The sequence below is a fragment of the Nomascus leucogenys genome, chromosome 4, assembly GCF_006542625.1.
Source record: "Nomascus leucogenys isolate Asia chromosome 4, Asia_NLE_v1, whole genome shotgun sequence".
NCBI classification, from domain to species: domain Eukaryota; kingdom Metazoa; phylum Chordata; class Mammalia; order Primates; family Hylobatidae; genus Nomascus; species Nomascus leucogenys.
Window position 1 is genome coordinate 77,540,402 of NC_044384.1, and position 11,697 is coordinate 77,552,098.

Here is an 11,697-nt window from a genome sequence, read left to right on the forward strand (position 1 = left end):
CCACCATGCCCGGCCGTTGCAATTGCATTTAGTGTTTTAGTCATTGAAGTCTTTTCTCATGCCTATGTCCTCAATGATATTGCCTAGGTTTTCTTCTAGGGTTTTTATGGTTTTGGGTTTTACATTTAAGTCTTTAATCCATCTTGAGTTAATTTTTGTACAAGGTGTAAGAAAGGGGTCCAGTTTCAGTTTTTTGCTTATGGCTAGCCAGTTTTCCCAGCACCATTTATTACATAGGGAATCCTTTCCCCATTGCTTGTTTTTTGTCGGGTTTGTCGAAGGTCAGATGGCTGTAGATGTATGGTATTAATTCTAAGGTCTCTGTTCTGTTCCATTGGTCTATATATCTGTTTTGGTACCAGTACCATGTTTTTGATTACTGTAGCCTTGTAGTATAGTTTGAAGTCAGGTAGCGTGATGCCTCCAGCTTTGTTCTTTTTGCTTAGGATTGTCTTTGCTATGCAGGCTCTTTTTTGGTTCCATATGAAATTTAAAGTAGTTTTTTTCTAATTCTGTGAAGAAAGTCAGTTGTTGCTTGATGGGGATATTATTGCTTGATTTATGATGAATCTATAAATTACTTTGGGCAGTATGGCTATTTTCACAATATTGATTCTTCCTATTCATGATATGGAATGTTTTCACATTTGTTTGTGTCTTCTCTTATTTCCCTGAGCAGTGGTTTGTAGTTCTTGAAAAAGTCCTTCACATCCTTTGTAAGTTGGGTTCCTAGGTATTTTATTCTCTTTGTTGCAATTGTGAATGGGAGTTCAGTCATAATTTGGCTGTTTGTCTATTATTCGTGCATAGGAATGTTTGTGATTTTTGCACATTGATTTTGTATCCTGAGAATTTGCCAAAGTTACTTATCAGCTTAAGGAGATTTTGGGCTGAGACGATTGGATTTTCTAAATATACAATCATGTCATCTGCAAACAGAGACAATTCAACTTCCTCTCTTCCTATTTCAATACGCCTTATTTCTTTCTCTTGCCTGATTGCACTGGTCAGAACTTTCAATACTATGTTGAATAGGAGTGGTGAGAGAGGACATCCTTGTCTTATGCTGGTTTTCAAAGGGAATGCTTCCAGCTTTTGCCCATTCAGTATGATATTGGCTGTGATTTTGTCATAAATAGCTCTTATTATTTTGAGATGCATTCCATCAGTACCTAGTTTATTGAGTGTTTTAGCATAAAGGGTGTTGAATTTTATCAAAGACCTTATCTGCTTCTATTGAGATAATCCTTTGGTTTTTGTCATTGGTTCTATTTATGTGATGGATTACATTTATTGATTTGCATATGTTGAACCAGGCTTGCATCCCAGGTATGAAGCCGACTTGATCGTGGTGGATAAGCTTTTTGATGTGCTGCTGGATTTGGTTTGTCAGTATTTTATTGAGGATTTTTTTTTTTATTATTATACTTTAGGTTTTAGGGTACATGTGCACAATGTGCAGGTTTGTTACATATGTATCCCTGTGCCGTGTTGGTTTGCTGCACCCATTAACTCGTCATTTAGCATTAGGTATATCTCCTAATGCTGTCCCTCCCCCCTCCCCCCAACCCACAACAGTCCCCGGAGTGTGATGTTCCCCTTCCTGTGTCCATGAGTTCTCGTTGTTCAATTCCCACCTATGAGTGAGAACATGCGGTGTTTGGTTTTTTGTCCTTGCGATAGTTTACTGAGAATGATGTTTTCCAGTTTCATCCATGTCCTTACAAAGGACATGAACTCATCATTTTTTATGGCTGCATAGTATTCCATGGTGTATATTATTGAGGATTTTTGCACCAATATTCATCAGGTACATTGCCCTGAAATTTTCTTTTTTTGTTGTGTCTCTGCCAGGTTTTGGTATCAGGATGATATTGGCCTCATAAAACGAGTTAGGGAGGAGTCCCTGTTTTTCTATTGTTTGGAATAGTTTTAGAAGGAATGGTACCAGCTCCTTTTTGTACCTCTGGTAGAATTCGGTTGTGAATCCATCTGGTCCTGGGCATTTTTTGGTTGGTAGGCTATTAATTACTGCCTCAATTTCAGAACTTGTTATTGGTCTATTCAGGGATTCAACTTCTTTCTGGTTTAGTCTTGGGAGGGTGTATGTGTCCAGGAATTTGTCCATTTCTTCTAGATTTTCTAGTTTATTTGCATAGAGGTATTTATAGCATTCTCTGATGGTAGTTTGTATTTCTGTGGGATCAGTGGTGATATCCCCTTTATCATTTTACATTGTGTCTATTCAATTCTTCTCTTTTTTCTTCTTTATTAGTCTAGTGAGTAGTCCATCTATTTTGTTAACTTTTTTTTTAAAAAAACAACCTCCTGGATTAATTGATTTTTTGAAGGGTTTTTTGTGTCTCTATCTCCTTTAGTTCTGCTCTGATCTTAGTTATTTCTTGCCTTCTGCTAGCTTTTGAATTTGTTTGCTCTTGCTTCTCTAGTTCTTTTAATTGTGATGTTAGGCTATTGATTTTAGATCTTTCCAGCTTTCTGTTGTAGGCATTTAGTGCTATAAATTTGCTTCTTAACACTACTTTAGCTGTGTTCCAGAGATTCTGGTATGTTGTCTCTTTGCTCTCATTGGTCTCAAAGAACTTATTTGTTTCTGCCTTAATTTTGTTATTTACCCAGTAGTCATTCAGGAGCAGGTTGTTCAGTTTCCATGTAGTTGTGTGGTTTTGAGTGATTTTCTTAATCCTGAGTTCTAATTTGGTTGTACTGTGGTCTGAGAGACTGTTTGTTATGATTTATGTACTTTTGCATTTACTGAGGAGTGTTTTACTTCCAATTATGTGGTCAATTTTTGAATATGTGCAATGTGGTGCTGAGAAGAATGTATATTCTGTTTATTTGGGGTGGAGAGTTCTATAGATGTCTATTAGGCCCGCTTGGTGCAGAGCTGAGTTCAAGTCGTAAGTATCCTTGTTAATTTGCTGTCTTATTGATCTAATATTGACAGTGAGGTGTTAAAGTTTCCCAGTATTACATGTATGAGAGTCTAAGTCTCTTTGTATGTCTCTAAGACTTGTTTTATGAATCTGAGTACTCCTGTATTGGGTGCATATATATTTAGGATAGTTAGCTCTTCTTGTTGCATTGATCCCTTTACCATTATGTAATGCCCTTGTTTGTTTTTTTTGATCTTTCTTGGTTTAAAGTCTGTTCTATCAGAGACTAGGTTTGCAACCCTTGCCTTTTTTTTTTGCTTTCCATTTGCTTGGTAAATATTCCTCCATCCCTTTATTTTGAGCCTATGTGTGTCTTTGCATGTGAGATGGGTTTCCTGAATACAGCACACCAATGGGTCTTGCCCCTTTATCCAATTTGCCAGTCTGTGTCTCTTAATTGAGACATTTAGCCCGTTTACATTTAAGGTTAATATTGTTATGTGTGAATTTGACCCTGTCATCATGATGCTAGCTGGTTATTTTGCACATTAGTTGATGCAGTTTCTTCATAGTGTCATAGGTCTTTATATTTTTGTGTGTTTTTTTAGAGTGGCTGGTACCAGTTTTTCCTTTCCACATTTAGTGCTTTTTAAATGAAGGATATTCTTAATTCTAGTTTTTTTTTTACACTGAACTGTAGAAATATTTCAGCTTCTGTATTTTTGATGTGCAATTTTTTTGGTCTCCAGTTAGAATATTTTTCATTAATTTTACAAGACAAAATAATAATATATATTTTGAATGTTTCACCAAATTTAGATATGAAAAAATGATTGTTGCTATCAACTATTTTATTTTAATTCAAAATATAAGTTCCTCCAATTAAAATTGGGAACTGTATCAAAAGATAAAGCTTTCTTGCTACAAGTCAATATATTCTAAGCCACAATTATGCATTTTCAGAATTACATGTTATGCACTGCTTTTGCTTCTTTTTTTGTTTCTCCTTTTTATACAGGGGATAAATTTCAATGCTTTCCAGTTTGCAAGATCGGTTTTCAATATTTGGAATTTGCTAATGTCTTCAAAATTTGAATGTTTTTGTGCTTTATTTACCACAAGTTGTGATTAAAGACTAAAGATTTCTAGCTGATTTTGAAGAAAATACAACTAGAATTTTGAGAAAATGTTCACGAGTGGGTTCAATAGTATTGTAGGTTAGTTACAGAGTCATATTTTAAAAGCTTAAACACTTCTCCAGTCCTGTGGATTAGAGGCAGGAAAGCAATAATGAGCTGCAGAACTGCCCTGCAGAAGAGTTTATTGTTTGTTTATTTATTTTTTGTATCTAATTTCATGTTGATAAAAAAATTTGATAACTCAATTTCTCTAACTCTGTCTACTCTAAAAATGTTTGTAAATTTGAGCAATTATAGCTTTTATTTTGATGGAAAGACAATCATAACTTGTTTAGATGCACTTCAAAATTATGCATACCACACTGATTCCTAATATATGTTTCATAGATTTCATAGTTCAATAAAAATATTTTTTATCATGATGTCATACTTCACTGAAATTTGAATTTAAAATATTTACAAACTATGCATCTGACAGAGGACTAATATCCAGAATTTACAAGGGACTCCAACAACTCAATAACAACAAAAATACCAAATAATTCCATTAAAAAGTGGGCTAGAAGCCTGAATAGACATTTTTAAAAGGAAAACATACAAATGACCAATAAGCATTGTGAAAAAATGTTCAACATCACTAATCATCAGAGAAATGCAAATTAAAAAAAAAAAAAAAAAAAAAAAAAAAAAAAAAAAAAAAAAAACATGTGAATCATGCGATCTCAGATCTGAAAAAAATGACCACATATTATGGATATACCAAGACTAAATCATGCTGCTATAAAGACACATGCACACGTATGTTTATTGCTGCACTATTCACAATAGCAAAGAGTTGGAACCAACCCAAATGTCCAACAACGATAGACTGGATTAAGAAAATGTGGCACATATACACCATGGAATACTATGCAGCCATAAAAAATGATGAGTTCGTGTCCTTTGTAGGGACATGGATGAAACTGGAAAACATCATTCTCAGTAAACTATCGCAAGGACAAAAAACCAAACACCGCATGTTCTCTCTCATAGGTGGGAATTGAACAATGAGAACTCATGGACACAGGAAGGGGAACATCACACTCCGGGGACTGTTGTGGGGTGGGGGAGGGGGGAGGGACAGCATTAGGAGATACACCTAATGCTAAATGACGAGTTAATGGGTGCAGGAAATCAACATGGCACATGGATACATATGTAACAAACCTGCACATTGTGCACATGTACCCTAAAACCCTAAAGTATAATAAAAAAAAAAATAAATAAAACCACAGTTAAATATTGTGTCATGCCAGTCTGAATGGCCACTATTAAAAAGACACACTTTGGGAGACTGAGGCAGGCAGATCACAAGGTCAGGAGATTGAGACTGTACTGGCTAATACGGTGAAACCTTGTCTCTACTAAAAATACAAAAAATTAGCTGGGCGTGGTGGTGGGTGCCTGTAGTCCCAGCTACTCAGGAGTCTGAGGCAGGAGAACTGCTTGAACCCAGGAGGTGGAGGTTGCAGTGAGCCAAGATCACGCCATTGCACTCCAGCCTGGATGACAGAGCGAGACTCCATCTCAAAAAAAAAAAAAAAAAAAAAAAAAGACAAAAAATAACAGATGTTGGCAAGGGTGCATAGAAAAGGAAATGCTTATACACTATTAGTGTGAATGTAAATTAGTACAACCTCTAGAAAAATAACATGAAGATTTCTCAGTGATCTAGCAATCCCACTATTGGATATCTACCCAAAGGAAAAGAAATAATTACATCAAAAATATACCTGCACTCATTTGTTTATCATAGCACTATTCACAAAAACAAAGCTATGGAATAAACCTAAGTATTCGCTGATGTATGACTGAACTAAAAATGTGGTATATATACACAAAGGAATACTACTTAGCCATAAAAAAGATGAAGTCATGTCTTTTGCAGCGACATGGATGGAACTGGAGGCCATTATCTTAAACTAAGCAAATCAGTCACTTACTTATAAACGGGAGATAAATAATGTGTACACATAGACATAGACTGTGGAATGATAGACATTGGAGACTTGGAAGGGTGGGTGTGGTGAGAGCAGAATGGATGATTGAAAAGTACTTAGTACACATTATTCAGGTGATATATACTCTAAAAGCCCCAATTAGGGCCACTGCTACACAATCTATCCACATAACAAAAATTACACATGTACCTTATAAGTTTATATAATACCCCCCTCAAAATACATCTACAACAAAACAGTGTTGTTTCTAAGATTGATGTTTTTCAGCTGAGTTTAAATACTCACAATAATGTCAGATATTTTCTTTGATAGAATGAACTTTCAACCACTTTGCTTTGAATCGAATGCAAAAATCAAATTATTGGAATAACTTAAATGATTTTCTGTTTGAAATATTTAATGATATGTTATATGACTGTCACCATTTCACTGTGTCCAAAATATTATTTTTGCTATTAGAACCAATATTTTACTAAGTATTGCTTTACTCTTTTTGTACACAAAAAATTGAAATTAAAAAATGAACAAAATTACCTATGATTTCAATGAAAAGTCATGGTTCACAGAATGACGTATAAACACACCTGCTATAGTTGTGTTTTAAATCATTATCATCAGGTACAGTCTTTGAGAGCAAATCCTCATGCATCTTCAACAGATTTTTATCTTATAGTTTTCAAATCCTCATGGACATCACTATTACTTCCACAAGGGATGATAGACTCTGACAAACGTTTTGTGCAAAATACATGTTCGTCAATTTTGTTGAGTAACATGCACTTCTATTTCTTGAGTTTACTGCTATTGAGAGTATTTATTGTAAAAATGCAAAAGGTTATCAAACAAAATACATTGCTGTGACTTTGTATCATACAAAAACTGACCAAGCCACTGTAGCAAGAGCTTTCAAACTACCTTCTAGATTTTCTACAGCAGGGCATTTTAGTCCTTGTTTTCTGCACATTTTTCATTTATACCTAAAAGCCTGCCAATGGACAACCTGTCAGCTTTGTGCATCTTCCATGCTATGGCATGGGCCATAATACAACTGGCTGGTATACCAGGTGGCTGCTAGGAGCAGCAGTATAGATATTCTCTTACTGCCACCCTAGACCACAGAAATTAGCCCTCCCTAGATCCTTGTGTCTGATATATACATATTTTCAATAGAGAGCATCTTGTATGCTTGTATTAGTTCATTCTCTTGTGGCTATGAAGAAATATTTGAGACTGGGTAATTTATAAAGGAAAGAGGTTTAATTGACTCACAGTTCTGCATGGCTGGGGAGGCCTTGTAAACTTATTATCATGGCGGAAGGGGAAGCAAACACGTGTTTCTTCATATGGCAACAGGAGAGAGACTGAGTGCTGCATGAAGGGAGAAACCCCTTATCAAATCATCAGATCTCATGAGAACTAGCTCACTATCATGAGAACAGGATGGGTGAAACCACCACCATGATTCAGTGATCTCCACCTTGTCCCTCCCATGACAAGTGGGGATTATGGGAACTACAATTCAAAATGAGATTTGAGTGGGGACACAAAGCCAAACCATATCAGTGCTCTCTTAGGATAAGAGATTTTAGTCTGGAAAGAATCAGGAAAATCAAGATAAGATATGATTGATTTGTCTTTTAGATTTAAATACACATCAAAGTGACAACTCTGTTCCATGCATACATGTCTCACACCATACTAGGTCTCAGCATGGTAGAAGCTGGAGGTATAAACTGAAAGTTACAAAACTAATAATAAAAAAATGAAAAATTTGGGACAAATGTTACATTGACTGGAATGCCTGGACAGCAGATGTATTTAAAGACTATTCTGGAAAGCCATGAAATTGTAAATATGCTTTTCCCTCCCTCTCTTTCTCCCTCATTTTCTCTCTCTCTTCTCCCTCTTCCTTTCCTTTTTTTTTTTTTTTCAGGAGAACTGACTACCAAATACAGGTTTTCTGTTTTATGCTGACAGCACTTTATTGAGGTATAATTTACATACAGGAAAATACATTAATCTTACATGTATAGCTGAATGAATTTTAAAAATATGTATGCATGCCTATCACCACCACACAGATCAAAATATTAAAGATTTCTGCACGTCAGGAAATCCCTTCCTATCCCTGTCCAGACAATCATTCTTCCTCCACCCTCCACAGACAACTGCTATTCTGACATCTATGACTATAAATTAGTTTGCCTACTTAAGCTTCATATAAATGAAATCATGGAGTGTGTTCTCTTGTGTTTGGATTCTTTCTTCTTTTGGTAATATATAATGTTTTAATTTTTAGAGTTGGAGTCTTGCTGTGTCACCCAGGCTGGAGTACAGTGGCACTATAAGCTCACTGCAGCCTCTTCCTCCTGGGCTTAAGCAATCCTCTCACCTCAGCCTCCCGAGTAGATGGGACTATAGGCCTGCACCATACACACTGGGCTAATTTTATTTTATTTTATTTTTTTGAGACAGAGTCTCACTCTGTCAATCAGGCTGGAATGCAGTGGTGCGATCTCAGCTCACTACAACCTCCGTCTTCCGGGTTCAAGCAATTCTCCTGCCTCAGCCTCCTGAGTAGGTGAGATTCCAGGTGCCCATTACCATGGCTGGCTAATTTTTATATTTGTACTAGAGACAGGGATTTACCACGTTAGCCAGGCTGGTCTCGAACTCCTGACCTCAAGTGATCCATCTGCCTTGGCCGCCCAAAGTGCTGGTATTAGAGGTGTGAGCCACTGTGCCCAGCCTAATTTTTAAGTATTTTTTGTAGAGATGGGGGTCTCACCATGTTGCTCAGGTTGGTCTCAAACTCCCGTCTTCAAATGATCCTCCATCTTGGCCTTCTAAAGTGCTGGGATTACAAGTGTGAATCACTGCACCCGGCCTTGGCTTCTTTCATTCAACATAATATTTTTTGAGATTTGCCCATGTTGTTGTATGTATAAATATGAATATACTACAGTTTGTTTATCCATTATTCTGTCCATAAACATTTGGGTTGTCTTCAGTGTTGAGCTGTTGTGAATCAAGCTTCTGAGGACATTCTTATAAAAGCCTTTCTGAATGAGTATATGCGTTATTTTCTCTTGCATATATACTAAGGAAAAGGAATTACTGGGGCACAGTTTAGATGTGTATTTAACATTAGAAGAAACTGGCAAATACTTTCCAATGTCATACAATTTTATACGGACCATGCCAAGTGTTGGAAGCCATACGAAGAAACTGTAACTCTCTATTGTTGTTGTAATGTCAAACGTAAAACCATTTTGGAAAATAGTTTGGCAGTTGCTTAAACATTTAAACATTTGTCTACCATAAAATCCTAGGTATTCCCCTGCTAGGTATTTGCTCAAGAGAAATAAGATGGCATCATATATCCACACAAAGACTTCTGCATGAATGTTCATAGCAGCCATGTTTGTATCAGGTAAAAATGTAAAACAATCTAAATGTTCATCAACAGGTGAGTGAATAAGCAAATTCTGGTATATCCATTTAAGGAAATTCCATTCAGCAATCAAAAACAACTAATGATGCATGCAACAACATGGATAAATCCCAAGAGAATTATGCTGAATAAAGCCAAACAAAGATGAGTAAATGCTTTTGATTCAATTTGTGTAAAATTGTAAAAAATGCAGAGTGATCGATAATGACACAAAGCAGATAAGTGTTTGTATGGAAATGGAGCATGGGAGAGAGATGGATTACTAAGGTGCAGGAAGAAACTTTTTGGAGTGATGGATATGTCCTTTATGTTGATTATGGTAATTGTGTATATATGTGGCAAAACTCTATATATCAATTAAATCTCAATAAAGCTAACTAAAAAAACAAGTTGAACATTGCTCTTTCCTCTTCTATTTTTTGAAGAAATATGTATAGAACTGGCATTTCTTCCTTAAATGTTTGAGAGAAATCATCTGCACCCGGGGTTTTTTATCCCGTCGTGGGGATGGAGTGGGAGTGAAGTGTTCTTAATTATAGATTCAATTTCTTTAACAGGATATATGACTCTTTAACAGATATGTGACTATTCAGATTCTATTTCTTGTTTTAGTTTGTGAAAGTTAACTTTATAATGGAATTTGTTTCATTTGAGTTGTCAAATTTTTTGTCATGCTAGTTACAATATCTCATATTTTATGAAATCAATAGAATCTGTAGTAATGCCCTTTTTCATTTACATTATTGGTAATTACGACTTTTACTAATCTTTTCAAGGGACAAAAATTAACTTTGTTGGAGTTTTAAAAATCTATTTTTAGGCTGAGGCAGGAGAATGGCATGAACCCAGGAGGCGGAGTTTGCAGTGAGCCGAAATCGCGTTGCTGCACTCCAGCCTGGGCGACAGAGTGAGACTCCGTCTAAAATAAACAAACAAACAAATAAATAAATAAATAAATAAATAAATAATGTATTAGCAGCTTTGTTGAGGTATAATTGACATTCATCTGTTTTCTGTTTTATTGATATCTTCTCATTCCTATTTCTTCTTTTATTTGATTTTCTTTGGATTTAATTTGATTTTCTTTTTCTAGCTTCTTGAGTCGGAAGCTTGGATCATTGATTCTAGATTTTTGTTTCCTACTATAGTCATTTAGAATTCTAAACACTACTTTAGAATCATCCCATTAAGTTTCATGTTTATTTCACTAGTGTTCATTTTAAAGTATTTCTCTATTCCTATGCATGGTTTATTCATCCATGCATGAGTTATTTAGGAGTGTGTTGTTCAATTTCTTTTTGTTATTAATTACTTGTATTACTAGTTTCATTCCATTGTGGTAAAATAACATATCTGGTTTGATTTCAATCCTTTGTGATTTATTAAACCTGACCAACATGTGATCCATTTTGGTGAATATTCTACATACACTTGAATGGAATTTGAAGTCTGCTGGTTTGGGATGTAGCATTTCCTATATATCAATTAGGTGAGGTTGCTCAATAGGTGAGGTTGCTCAAATCTTATTTATCCTAAATGATTTTTTGCCTACTCTTTCTATAAATTATATATTTCTATACATTATGTATAATATATAAAATAATATAATATAAAAATATATAACATATAAAACATACATAATATATAACATAATATATATAATATATAACATTATTTCTGTACATTATACATTATTGTATTTTGAAGCTATGTTATTGGGTGCACAGATATGTAAGGTTGTTATGGTCCATCTGATAAATTCATCATCTTGTCATCATGAAATGTTTTTCTTTATCTCTGGTTATATTATTTGTTCCAAAGTCTCTTTTGTCTAACATTAATATAGGCACCCTGGCTTTCTTATGCTTAGTGTTTGTGTGGCATATAATTTTCCGTTCTTTTATTGTCAACCCATTTGTGTCCTTTTCCTTGAACTGTGTCCCTTGCAAGTAGCATATAGGCGGATCTTCTTATTTTTAATAGTATGGCAATCTTTGTTTTTTGGTTGATCGGCTTCATCCATTTACATCTAATGGAATTACTGATGTGACCCAGTTTAAGTTTTTTATCTGGGAATTTCCTATTTGTCACATTTTCTCTTTGTTTTCTTGTTTCTCTTTTCCTTTCTTTTGAATCAATCATGATTTTTCCTTACTATTTTGTTTTAGCTTGTCTTTTGGCTTTTTAGCCATACTTGTTTGTATCTGTTT